This window comes from Drosophila persimilis, unplaced genomic scaffold (genome assembly GCF_003286085.1).
Source record: "Drosophila persimilis strain 14011-0111.01,24,50 unplaced genomic scaffold, DperRS2 tig00000124-arrow-pilon, whole genome shotgun sequence".
Taxonomy (NCBI): domain Eukaryota; kingdom Metazoa; phylum Arthropoda; class Insecta; order Diptera; family Drosophilidae; genus Drosophila; species Drosophila persimilis.
This window is the reverse complement of record NW_020825294.1, coordinates 1,341,754-1,356,419: the sequence shown is the minus strand read 5'-3', so window position 1 is coordinate 1,356,419 and position 14,666 is coordinate 1,341,754.

The following is a 14,666-nucleotide window of genomic DNA, read 5'->3' as shown; positions in this document are numbered from 1 at the left end:
AATTATTAGCAGACAGCCTCCAAGTTGCATTCGAACAAAATATCCAAATCAAAAAATTTTTAGCTGAAAGTTTGCCAAAATATCCTTAAAAATTTCATAATTTTTCTTGTGATTAACCCAGCGTTCCATTTCCCATTTCCCGCATTTCTATTTCCATGCTGCAACTGCAATGCACCAAGAGTGGGAAAGAGAGAGAGCAGAAGAAGGCCATTCGTGTCCCTCGTAAATTTCGAATGGCGCCATCGCATTCCCATTTTATATTTTATTTCCCTTTCTGCCATCTCGTTCTCTGATATGTTGCCAAGTGGCAGTCATTGGGGGATCTTGTCTCTGCAGTTTGGTTGCCGAATTTTCGGATTTGGCTTAACAATTTACAGATTTACTGCCAGAACGGAAAACTAGAGAAAACCGCACGCACCACAGAGAGAGAGAGAGAAACAAAGAGAGGGCGAGGGGGAGAGAGAGAGAGAAGATTTATGCATGTCTGAGACTGTGACTTTTTCCATGGGACTCTTGGGCGCCGCTCGCTGCCGCAAGGACAATGAGGCCAGTGACATCATTTTTTATACTGACGAGGCAGCAAAGAAGTAGTCAGAAGATAGCTCAAAGAAGTTGAAATATTTATGTGTCCACTAGATATCATCGCTCTCAAATATGTGGCTCTTTAAAATGGGCCTCACCTTTATTTAACCTTTCACCTTACAGGTATTTTTACATATGTTTCCTCCATTGAACCTCTCTAAGTACAAAACGTAAAGAATATCAATTGAATATTCATTACCCTTCAAATTATGTTAGAAATATAAGTAAAATCACATTTTAAAATGCTAAAATTCATTGTTTTTTATAAATTATAGAAAAGTACTTGAACTTAGCTCATATATTCTTCCTGCATTGTAATCAGGAATATGTTCTTTAAAGCGCTTTCCCACAGCAGGAAAGGTGGAGATTCCTTGAATATATTTCACATGCAGTTAGGCCGCGGCCGCCGCTGCCTCGTTATTGTTGTTGCTGTCGTGTCGTCTGGTGGCGACACTTGAGACTGACATATAAAACATGTCTAGCTCGAAGTGCGTGTTGCAGCTTGTTAGCGCAGGAAAATCGGCCCCCATTTCCCCTCATTTCCCCTATTTTCCCTATCCAGTCCCTTACCATTCAGATGTTCATGGTCTCACTCTTTCTTACTCTCTGATTGTCACAGGCAATTTGATGCCCTGATATTTTTGCCCATTTAGTTTCAATCAATTTGCCACAATTTCCGCCCAGTACATTGGAAAAGCGCAGGAAAAGCGCCCAGAGCCCCAGAGAGCCGGAGCGGCAAAGAGCCAGAGCGCTTCTTCAATCTCTATTGAAACCTAATGGCACCGTAGAGGGGGGGCCTGGGCCTTGGCCTGGACCTGGGAGGGTGTCACGTAGGTCATTGATCAGATCTACGCGACAAACATAATAAAATGAATGGCACGTACGCCGAAAATTTGTAACTTGTTGAAAGCATTTCCCATTGATTTAACCCAAGAAAAAAACGATGATGTTTTAGGTGTCCTTTTATATGTAAGAATATCAAGGGGATTCAAGGGAAATAAACTGGAATGGACATCTATTTGCGGTTCGTGCGCAATTTTCCATATTCTGGCTATTATATTTATAGCCTATTAATATCTGTATTTTATGTACAAAAAATTGTGTCGTCGGACCGATATTTTACCCGAAGCGAATCTGCAGGGGGGTTGCCCCCTAATATAGATATACAAATATATCCATTGATTGACTTTTGAAGGCCAATAACTTTTTTATTTTTGATTAACTTACTTTCGGTATTTTCTAGACTGGAATGGACTATAAAATGGCAATCTGAATAAAATGATTATTTTATTAATCGTATATCCATTGGATATCATATGATTCAATAATTCAACATCTATGGGTATGGCAAGATAAAAAACGTTGATAACAAAAGTACAAATTGAATTAGATAACAAAAATTTGCAAAAATATTGTCTAAGTTAAATCCATTCTAGGGTTAATATTCCTTGAGCTATCACATCAATGGTCTGCCACTTTTCCTCAACTCTTTTTTTCTCCTCACGTGGTGTGGAGGGAAGCATTCCCCTCCTTTTTTTTTGGTTTATGATATCATTTTTAAGGCGAAAAACTGCAAACCATTGCATACCTGCAGGCGCGCAGTCATGAGTTATAACTTAATGGCAAAACCCCTTCTACCATCTGCCATATCTACCCCTTTGCTGGTGCCCTGCAGCAGAAGCATCTTCTATTAAAATTCAAGTGTGTTGCAGGGCAAGTAATTGCAGAGTCTTGTGCGATGCGGTGTGCGTCCCCACCGAGCGGAAATTACATAGTAAATTTTACCACAAAGTTCAAAAAAGTAGCAGCCACTAGGCGAAACCCCGAAAAAACAACCCGTCGAAAGCAAGTTAATTAAAACTGTGTGGCAAAGGGAGGGTCAAGGCAGGGCAGACAGGGCCAGACAGCCATATGGCCCCTTAATTAGATGACAACCTATATCAAAACGGTCAACAAAAGGTGGCAGACGGTGCACAGGTGCAATGAATCCTTTGTCTTTTTTCTGAGGTTTAAATGTACTCGAATTTATGAAAGGAAACAAATCAATATATTTGCTGAAAATAAAATATATATTTAAATAAATATCTGTGAATACTATAGTAGATCAGTAGAAAATTTTGAATGCATCCATGAGTAGGTAATCATCGTCATTTCTCCCAAATAATTCACATTTCAAGGAGAGTTTTCCCTCGGAAGGCTCTAAAAAAAACTTTGTCTTTTGGCGCTAAAAAGTTATCTATAGACATACATACATATGCATATGCATACGAGAGTGATTTAAAATATATTTCTAGAATTATAATTCATACAGAGAGTAATCTAGAAATCGAACCATAAAAGTGAGAGAACACCAATCTCCACACCATTTCCTACCACTCGTTTTTCACTTTAACCGGTTTATGGGCCTCCGTCCCTCTGTGGAAGCTACTCTGATAACTCATTCATTGATTATGCTACGGGAAGTGGCGCCACGAATCAAGATCACTCAACTCTACCATTATTAAGCACTAAAAACTCATGGAAACGCGCTTTGGGGCAGCGATGCTTGTATACTCTTACAATTCGGGAATTATTTTAAGCTATAGATAGTGATCAGATACATTTAAAAAGTTTTTTTGTCGAGTGAATGTAAAGCTACATCGATGAAATCTTGTTAAATTTAAGTGTATTCTTGAGGTGATATAGATGCCTTAGAGGACCTTTTTCCACAAGATTCATAGATTTAAGGAAGATATGAAGCTCAAGCTGAATTAAAATTAAAAGTCCTTGCTCCTACTACCTACGGGGCAGACTGTACCCGAATCGTAAAATCGTCTCCTTTCCAACATCAAAGCTAAAATACCTCTTCAAAGAGTAGCAAAAGAAGGTATGCTTAATTACATAACAACTCCAACAGTCGAAACAACACACAGAAAAACACGTATAGAAATTTGTCCTCCAGTTAAGCCGCCACCTTTTTTTTATTGAGCACTTAAAAAACCTTGATAATCTTCCACGTAGGTAAGGGAGGGAGGGTAGGAGAGAGAATGTTAGCGAGCGGTGAAGCGGGGTGGTTTGGGGTCATTTCAATCCCATGTCTGGCGGCAGCTTTGGAAAGGGTTAAGCAAAGTGTTTTGTCGGTCGCTCATCGCATGTTGGGAGCCCGCTAGCCATCGTCTGGGTCATTCGGCTAGTCCGGCTCAAAGGTTCTCCCGCCCACCCCAGTCTCCCATAAAAAGCCAAAGCCAAAGGCAGAGACCAGACTGCTGCACGCGTCACGCGATTTTCACGATTTTTTCACGTTCATTTTTGTTCCATTTCCCAGTCGCAGCCGCCCTTTGCTGCGTGGGTGTGTGTGTCTCTGGCACACTTCTGATATATGGCAAATGCTTGCCTTTTCGACTCCACATTGTTCTGTTCTGTTCTGTTCTATATATACGGGTGTATCCGATTACTAACCGTCGAAGAATTGGCTGTTAAAGGGACAGGAGAAGGAAGCTCTTACTCTCACTTTTAGTCGTCGCCCAGATTCGCGGCTATCCCCTCTTGGCTATGTCTGTGTCTGAGGCAATTAGGCAACAAATCCGATTTGGGGCTTAAATGTTCTTTAATTTTTCTTTAATTTTAAAGACTTTTAAGAGTCCTGTGTTTAAGGTATTAGAGATTAGAGAATAGAAAGGAGAAATAGAGAAATATACTTGCCAAAAAATCAATAAAGAAAGGCAGATAGTTCATTGACTAATATAGACGTTGGGAATTCTCCAATGGAATCCCCATTTTCCTCTCAATAATTGTATCTTTAGTGCGAAGCTCTAACTTTTAATAGCTTACATATTTATACCTGTGTTTTGAGCAATTTCTTTTAAAACTACAACTTATAAATAAGTGGCTCATTCATCGGAGATTGCAGCTTTCTAAAGGAGAGAAAAACAGAATCTTGATGTGTTATAAAACCTCCATAAATGGCTTCAAAAGTTTTGAATCACTCAACTCTTTTACACGGAGCCTATACTCTAGGAAGACCCTCTTTTCCACATAATATTTCTCATGTTCAACATCTCTCCATTTCTCTCCGGTAACGGCGCTGTTTTCCTCAGAACTTCGCCCGCTGGAAATTCCATCTCCACTCTTGTACAAACATCTGGTTTCATTAAGTCCCCATAAGCCTCTTCCAATCTATCGATCCATGGTTATTAACACCCATTATGGATACACCAAAATGGTAACCCATTACAAACTTTGCTTTAAAAAAAACTTTAAAAAATATGCAAAACAAACCATAAAATGAAGCGAGCATTCACGGCACTTTGAGGGAAACATTTTCGAGCAATAAATAGTGGCCTTTTACAACTTTATTATGGACCTCACAAAGGGCGCCAACAAAATTCAACAGAAGAGAACAGAACAGAAAACGAAACCATGGCGTATGCGCGATTTTTAAGATTTTATGACATTTACTTTGGTTTTCATTCCCCGTTCGCTGTCGCTGTCAGAAGCAATTCTCACTTTCACTCGACTTACAAGTATTTTCCACCATCCACCATTTCCACCGTTGTTTTGTGGCATATAAATATTTCCCCGTCTGGACAACTTTATGGCTTATAGCTCCATTATCATTTCTGGTATATTATGGAGAGACGGAGGACAAGCCTGTGGAGCTGCTGCTTGGACCAATTAGAAAATGCGACAATTAAAAATTCTGTAGTCACGTGTTAATAATGTCGCTGCGGGACACACCTGCCTTCTCGATTTCTCGACGGACTTCTGTTCTTCTGTGCCTTCTGTCACAGCGAACCGCTCCGCTCCCACCATTCGTTACACAACAAAGTTATACTATAATTGCCTTTGGTCTGTGTCTGTTGCTGTTGTTGTCTTGAGTTGCCTGAAATATGCATGTGTATGGTGTACTCGTAATTCCTTTTCAATTAAGTCACTCTGTCATTGTTATTCAATTATCTTCAGAGTCGTCCCCTCCTAATGGTAGATACATTACCTCTAACTACTTACCCTGGACTGCAACTCACCTTGGCTTTCCGGCAGGGACTACTTTTTGTGCCTTGAATCTCTAGGTAATACATTTAAATGAACTTCAATTTAACTTATTTTAAGGTACATATTGCTTAAGAACTTTTTTACATTTTGATGATTAAAGATGATATTCCTTGGATGAAAATTAATTCCATATTCCTAACAATAGTAAGTTATTTATTTGTCACTTTCGGTATTTCTATAATAATATTTTTATATTTTTGATTAATTTTCAATATATATTTTTTGTTTTTTGACTGCATTATGATGAGATTTTAATTTTTCCACTCAAAAAACACTAGACCATGCACCTATATAAATTTTATAAATATTCAGTTACAATTTTAATAAATTTACCCTATTTTTGGTAATTTTTCCATGCTTTCTTCATCTAAATTATCTTTAAAAAATCATAGGAGAGTAGAGCTACTTTTATTGTGTCCATTGATCTTTGTTGCCTTATGGTTTTATGGTGATGTCAGCCATGTTTCTGTTGTCTCCATTTTGCCTCAAGCCTATAGCCTCTTCAGGCATTAATCGAACACACACACACACACACACACAGCTAGCAGCTGGCAGGAAGGAGAGTTGCAGGGACATAGATAAATGGCACAAGCAGATGAAGAGCCCAAAAGGACAACGGAGACGATGCCTCTGATGACAAACAGAACTTGAAGCCTTCAAGGGGCTTCACACGAAGAATGCTGCCGATATATGAGAGGCGGCGAACGAAAGCCAAAAACTTGTAAACAGAAGGGGGGGGGGATGCGGCAGCTGCAACTTACATACAGTGTTGCCGCCCCGTACACTGTACACAAAAGTAAAAGTAGTTTTCAAGTGTGGTACCGCACAGAGCAGAACAGAGCAGCACAGCACAGCACAGCACAGCACTTCACTTCCCTTTCCCCGTACATGACGTATCTGCGGGCAAAAACAAAGCACAAAAAGTTGCAAGAGTCAGAAGAGGAGACAAAGTGGGGCACAGACCCAATAAAAAGAAGGAAAAGTAAAAGAAACAACAACCTGGCGCCAAGAACGAAACGGAAGATGCAGATATCTCTCACATGCAGAATTTTTCACTTTTCCCTTCGTTTTCGGGGGAAACCGAGAAGATGGCGATGCCAGCGACATGGCTGTGGAAATATGCATTATGGGGTGTCTGTCCACCAGACAGACAGACAGACAGCCAGAAATTCAAGTCAACACTCACAAGTGGAAATTAAAATGAAATATAAAGAAGCAAAAAAATGAATTTCCCCCAAGGAAAATGCGGCATGAATCGGAATATATTCATGCGAACTACAGTGGGACTTGGGTATTAGGGAAATCATCAAACAGAAAAATTGGCTTGATTTTTTTGGCTTTTCATTTTTTGAAGGTTTTTATGCACTCATAGATTCAGGATTCATTCGAGGCTTAAGTGGATCTCTTAAGATCTATTTCCACTGTACACTGGTTCCACGTTGCATATGCATATGTGTATTACAGCGCAAGGACATAACTCGGTTCTCAACAGCTTGTGTGGCAAATGCGTACGTACAAGAGTATGCAACTTTTGCAGCAGCCACTTGCAGCCTGGTAAATGTCATGCTTACATAGATACGCACACACACGCACACAAACATATGAATCAGCCAAACAGTGGCAAGAAGCAGAAGCAGCTGTGGCAGAAGGCAGAGCTTCTCTTGCAACTTGATCCTTGAGTTTTCATATAAATCTTTGAATGGTTTGTGCTACGTTGGAACCAAAAAATACATGGATATACATGTATGTACGTATAATATACATATATTATGTATATATGTGTATGCGACACACACACATACAGTGTCACAGATTCACACACATAGAGAGAGAGACATCTGGGCCAACTTAACGGCATTTTATAGTTGAATGGCCACCGATTCATCTCCATTTCCATATATCGAAACGATCTAAATGTCTGAGTGGCTACTGTATGAGTGCCTCCTGCCCCCCGTCTGTGTGTATGTGTATTTCTCCACTGATTGAAAATAATATAGAGACTAAAAGAAAATACAGAGGAAATTCCTACACTGAACAATCGATGGCACTGGGAGCTTTGGCTTTGATTTAAGCACAGATTTTAAACAATGCGAAAAAACGTTGAAGTAGACCGAACCTTTAAAGGATCTTCCATTGGTAGAAATTCCAAAATTACTACTTTTTTTGAATTGCCAAAGCAAACGAAGATTGTGAAATTATTTCCGCGCGAAAATGTTTAAATTAAAATGAGGAAAATGCCAGAACCAATGCCCGAAATGAGAAGATGATCTACCCATCCTCCTACTCCTCCTCCAGCTCTGGAGCAGCGGAAAAACTTATAATTTCCATTTTCGTAAAAGTTTTTCGCAGCTCGTTCCTTGGGTGACTTTTTGGCCAAAAAACATCTAGCAAATAATTAAATAAGGAAAAATACCCAAGCAAGAATCAACTGAAAGCCAACAACTAAATGCTAAACGGGTCCCCAATGGCAGTCCCGTCCCCCGGGTGAATCGCGACAAATGAAAAGAAATCCCGGAGAGAGAGAGAGAGAGAGAGAGAGAGAGAGAGAAGAAAGAAATAATAATAGTAATGCCAGAAAGTACCGTACCACAGCAAGTGCAACTGCAACTGCAACAACTGCCAAACAATTTCATATGCACTTGTATCCATTTTTGGGTCCGTCCGATTCCTCCTTCGGCCCGAAATCTGAACCATTCCCCAAATGCAAAAGTTTTTCAATTAAATTTGTTTAGAATTTAACTTTGGAAAATTGGCTAGTGCGCCGAAGGGGTGGGGTGGGGGAAGGGTTTGCAGGCGCGGAGGTCCTTTAAGGGGTACTGGACTCCCAAAAGGAAGTCAACGCAAAAGTTGAGCACAATTCCACAGTGCTCCTGAATGGAGGTCAAAAGTGGAGTTCAAGAGTTCTTGGCCCCCGCCCCACTCGAAAAACTGCTGCGGCGAAAAACTGCTACAAATGAATAATTAATCCCATTTGGACATTCCACATTCTACTGAAATGTGTGTTGTGTGTTCAATTAAAAATTTATCGGCTTCATTTGTGTGGCAATAATTGAAAATTGAACGTGAGTGGCATTCAAAAATGTCTCGTCACGGATCAATTAGCGACTGATTGAAGGTTGTCCAGTGTCCCGTGGAAAACGATAATACTCTTTTCAAGCAAAATCAATCCTACAATTTTGTCTCTATCCCTTTGGGGGAAAACTGTGGAAATAATCCAGGAACCATTTTGATGCCAGTGCTCTTTGGATAAATATTGCTACTTATGATTGATTACCTTCAATCGTACTCTGTACAATCTGCTCTACCTTTTGAGATACTATCCTTGCTTTCACATATCTTTGGGCATAATCCTTTGATCCCCTTGTCATCCTAAGGATTGTCGCCGGGCTCTCGTGTTCGTGTCAATTTCCCTCTGCAACTTGTTGTCACATCTGTTGGCATGTTAGCTCTCTTGTCTCTTTGCTGTTCTGCTACAGGAAGGAAGAGGAGCAAGAGGAGGAGCAGGAGCAGGAGCAGGAGCAGGAGTATAAGAGTACTGCCCTGTAAAAGGAGCGAAATACATCCTTGTACAGTTGGCACTTTTAATTAGTCGCTCAATATGCTGCCGGATAGTTGTACACAGAGTACCAGTACCCGTACGGAATGCTACTCGTAGTTTGAAAACTGGTTAAAGCCTTGTCCTTGTTTCATGTCCAGTCAGCACTCTCTCTCTCCCTCTCCCTCTCTCTTTCTCTCCTAGTATCTCTATCTCTCTTTCTACCTCTCTCACCCTCTCTTTGTCTCGGTCAGGACCTTATCAGAAGGGCGTTAAATCCATTTTACATGCTTCATGAAACAAATTGTGCCACACACGGCGGCATCAATAAATTACATGCAATAATTTTGAGTATCTGCTGTATCTGTGTGTGGGTGTGTGTAGTATCCGTGTGTAGGTAGTGTCTGTGCGTGCCATTAACAATTCCCATTGAATTTTACATTTTACATGCCGAAAACTATATAAAATACCGAACCGCGTCTGCGTCGGATATTGTTTGCCTCACTGCCACGTATGCCACGGCCTGACACGGCCTCTCTGTTGTCCGTTGAATTAAGGCACAAAATTGAATTATAATTACTAAATAAATTAAAGCTAATTAGTATGAATATATTTATTGCATATACAGATATTCAATATGCTTCGAGCACACGTGAGGGCTCTAATTAAATAAATTAAGTGCCGCATCCGTATCGCATATCCGAGTTCGAGTACTAGTGTCAATTTCAATATTTTATAGATTTATATATTTTTTACAAAATAAAACAATGATGGAGCTGGAATTGATATCTTCTTCTTATTTTATCCAAATATATGACCGAATTAATGACCCTTTCCGTGATCATTAATTATATCCCTGTATTCATAACATTCGCCTTTCTTGTGGAGATGCATTCTTTATTCAGCCTCAAGATTCGTATTCCTATATCCTCCATTTCCAAACGGATCGATAGATCTGCTCAGAATCCTAAGGTAGCTACAGAACATTGTACAGTCGAACTTCCAAATTGCGAATCTCAAGGGGAACTCGTTTTCGGAAAATTCGTAATACGAAATTCATTTTTTCAGAATACAACATTGCAGTGTTCTGGAAATAAACTCAGTATATAAAGAAGTTCGTAATACGGAAGTTCGTAGTAGAGAAGTTCAAAAGAATTCACTTTTATTAAATTAAATTAATATTATAATATTAATTAAATTATTAAATACCCTACTATCTAATACTATCATTTTCCATTTCTACAGAGAGAACAGAACTGTTCCCTTAAAGATTTTTTACACCTTCAAAATATATAGATTTCCATTAAAAACTTTCCCTAAAAACTTTTCACAATCCTTTCGGAATGTCCCACTGGCTCCCATCGTTTGCATAAATATACAAAGTTCTTTCGCAGAGCAGAAAAATTAGACAATGGGGCATCAAGAAATTAACAAGAGACTAATGCCTTGAGCAGTGGTCCGCCATCTAGTTGATTGCCCCAGCAACAGAGGCACCAGCTACTGAAGCAGCAACAGTAAGAGGAGCCATAAACATGGGCCAATACGACACCCAAGGAATTACAAACAAAATGCTGAGAGACAGGCAAAGGACATTGCTGAAAGTTTTCCCAGAAAGTGAAAAGAGAAACGCACACAGTAAAAAAGTAAGGGACCGGGTAAGAACTTTATGCTAATTTCACTTTTCTTGAACGCAGCATAACCCAATTTTTCTCCGCTGCTTGTCTGAGTTTTTCTTCTCTCCGCCGAATAAATGGCGCCAGAAGACGTCGCGGAGGTGAGTGTGAGAGTGCAAAAGCTGAAAAGATATTCGTAATTTTCAACATTGAAGGCCACACGCAGATGGAGTGAAGAGGAGAGGGTGACGGGGACCTCGAGTCGAACGTGACAGAAAAATGGAAGATGATGAATCCCAGGGTTGCCGTACTTTTTTTAAGCCGCATGTAAAAGGAGACTTCTATTCAAATCTAATGGTAGGAAATAATGTTTCAGATAATTCCCTCCCCTGGAGACGAAAACTCTCTAAGAGCCAGCCATTGTTTGCAATGAAACATACATTTATGTATAACTTTATTTTGGTTCGAAGAGTCTAGATCCTCAATCGGCACGCTGGAACCGTTAGTTATAATAATTCTAGAGCTTATTTTTAACCAAACTTTATTCTTCTTGCTGGATTTAGTTAAGGAAACGCTTTTGGCCGATTGTTCCGAAGATCCCTGAATCTGTTCCTCTATCCCTCTGCTGATTTGTTGATTTTTACCGAGAAGATCTTCGAAGCCTGAAATCAGCTTTACTTCTAGAGCTAATTTCAAGAAGAATTCGTTCTACGGAAAATTCGTAATATAGAATTCATTTTTGCAGAATATAGCAATGCAGTGTCCTAGAAATAAATTCGTTATATGGAAAACTTCGTTGTACCGAAATTCGTATTAGATCTTCCATCCCTGAGATAAAAAGTTCAGTTAAGAATTTTCTCATTTGAAATATTCGCGGTGTTCATTAGATAAAATACAATATGAATAACTAATTAAAGAGTGGCGCTCGACGGAGAGCGAGAGATGCTTGAGGGGGAAGGGAAGAGTGGGGGAAGAGGCTAAACAAACAAATGTGGCTAATTAACATTTTTTTTGCGCCTTTTTAAGGCCGCCTCATCAGTCAGTCGTCAGGTCGGAGGAGACCGAAAGTCGCGAAATTCTGATGTGAGGGTCAACGTAACGACAGCGTAACGCCTTACCGTTAGAAAATTTCGTCCAATTGGAGTGAAGTTCCGACCGATTTTGGTTCGTGGAGTTTGAGTTCGTATCAATGTTGCCAGCAACAGATTCTAAGTGTTGCCAGCAGCCTTGTTGCACAGTTTGAGTGAAATGATTTCCCCTCCTTGAGTTTAAATTGTTTTCACCATTGTTGCTTGGTGACTGCTCCTCAACATTAAGGGGCAATGTTGCTGCAGCACTCAGTTGGAGAGTCTCAACATTAAGGGGTAACGTGCCTAAGAATATAATGTTGCTCAACATCTGCTGAAAAGAACGTGTTTCTGAACATGAATCTTATGAAGGGGTAATGTTTCCTTGTATTTTGTAATCAACATCAAACAAGTTGTTGCAACATTGTCATCATTTTATTTGTTGCTTGTCACTCAATCTGCGACTTGATTAGTCTGTAAATTCACAAGCATTATTATTAATTAATTTTGTCTCTGTGCAGCTTTTAAAAAACTATTTTATCCGATAAATGAATAACAAAATTAAGATTAATATTAGATATTATAAAATTATATTGGTTTTGTTTCTTGAAATTCTGCTACACTACGACAAATACACAGAACAGATTTAAAACTGCTACAGCGACTCCTGACGAGAATTTAGCATAACTAAACCGTTTTTTCCCAATAGAGTACCTCACCACTGTAAGAAACCGCCGATAGGGGCCGCTTTATTATCATTATTGTACGCCCCCGAAAATAATAATATAATATAATACTACTTAGTTTATTATGCGATACTTATTTATGTTACTGTTCAGGTATATAAACACCACAAAATTAGATTCAAATCTTTACATCAACGACATTTGGTGTTACTCATTTTATACGCCCAAGCCCAAGAAGCCTAGTCCTGGTGTACTTTGTACTGATGGCACCGTACACAAAAGCCGTATACTAAAATCGGATTAACTAGCGAGGTATAGAGAATCTTTGTTATATAGGGGTCGACCAATTCCCTTGACCACCTCTCTATAAACCCAAGGACGCCCATGGGCCTTTTTTCCATGGTGGAAATGTGTTCAGAAAACTTTAGCTTACAACAAGCTTACTAGTATTACACCAAGATCATCCACCAGGCCAGGATATATGTACATATGTAATATGCATCGAAAAGTAATTATTATTTTTGATTTTTAATGAATAATTGTTATTATAATTATTATTTTTGATTTTTATTGAATAAGTGTTATTCTTGATTTTTTTTGAATTATTGATATAATAATTGTTATTATAATTGTTATTCTTGATTTTTTTTGAATAATTGTTATAATAATTGTTATTATAATTGTTATTCTTGATTTTTTTGAATAATTGTTATAATAATTGTTATTCTTGATTTTTATTGGATAATTGTTACTATAATTGTTATTCTTGATTTTTATTGAATAATTGTTATAATAATTGTTATTCTTGATTTTTTTGAATAATTGTTATAATAATTGTTATTCTTGATTTTTATTGGATAATTGTTATTATAATTGTTATTCTTGATTTTTATTGGATAATTGTTATTATAATTGTTATTCTTGATTTTTATTGGATAATTGTTATTATAATTGTTATTCTTGATTTTTATTGGATAATTGTTATTATAATTGTTATTCTTGATTTTTATTGGATAATTGTTATTATAATTGTTATTCTTGATTTTTTTTGAATAATTGTTATAATAATTGTTATTATAATTGTTATTCTTGATTTTTTTGAATAATTGTTATAATAATTGTTATTCTTGATTTTTATTGGATAATTGTTATTATAATTGTTATTCTTGATTTTTTTGAATAATTGTTATAATAATTGTTATTATAATTGTTATTCTTGATTTTTTTGCATAATTGTTATAATAATTGTTATTCTTGATTTTTATTGGATAATTGTTATTATAATTGTTATTCTTGATTTTTATTGAATAATTGTTATAATAATTGTTATTATAATTGTTATTCTTGATTTTTTTGAATAATTGTTATAATAATTGTTATTCTTGATTTTTATTTGATAATTGTTATTATAATTGTTATTCTTGATTTTTATTGGATAATTGTTATTATAATTGTTATTCTTGATTTTTATTGGATAATTGTTATTATAATTGTTATTCTTGATTTTTATTGGATAATTGTTATTATAATTGTTATTCTTGATTTTTATTGGATAACTGTTATTATAATTGTTATTCTTGATTTTTATTGAATAATTGTTATTATAATTGTTATTCTTGATTTTTATTGGATAATTGTTATTATAATTGTTATTCTTGATTTTTATTGGATAATTGTTATTATAATTGTTATTCTTGATTTTTATTGGATAACTGTTATTATAATTGTTATTCTTGATTTTTATTGAATAATTGTTATTATAATTGTTATTCTTGATTTTTATTGGATAATTGTTATTATAATTGTTATTCTGGATTTGTATTGGATAATTGTTATTATAACTGTTATTCTTGATTTTTTTGAATAATTGTTATAATAATTGTTATTCTTGATTTTTTTTGGATAATTGTTATTATAATTGTTATTCTTGATTTTTATTGGATAATTGTTATTATAATTGTAATTCTTGATTTTTATTGGATAATTGTTATTATAATTGTTATTCTTGATTTTTATTGGATAATTGTTATTATAATTGTTATTCTTGATTTTTATTGGATAATTGTTATTATAATTGTTATTCTTGATTTTTATTGGATAATTGTTATTATAATTGTTATTCTTGATTTTTATTGGATAACTGTTATTATAA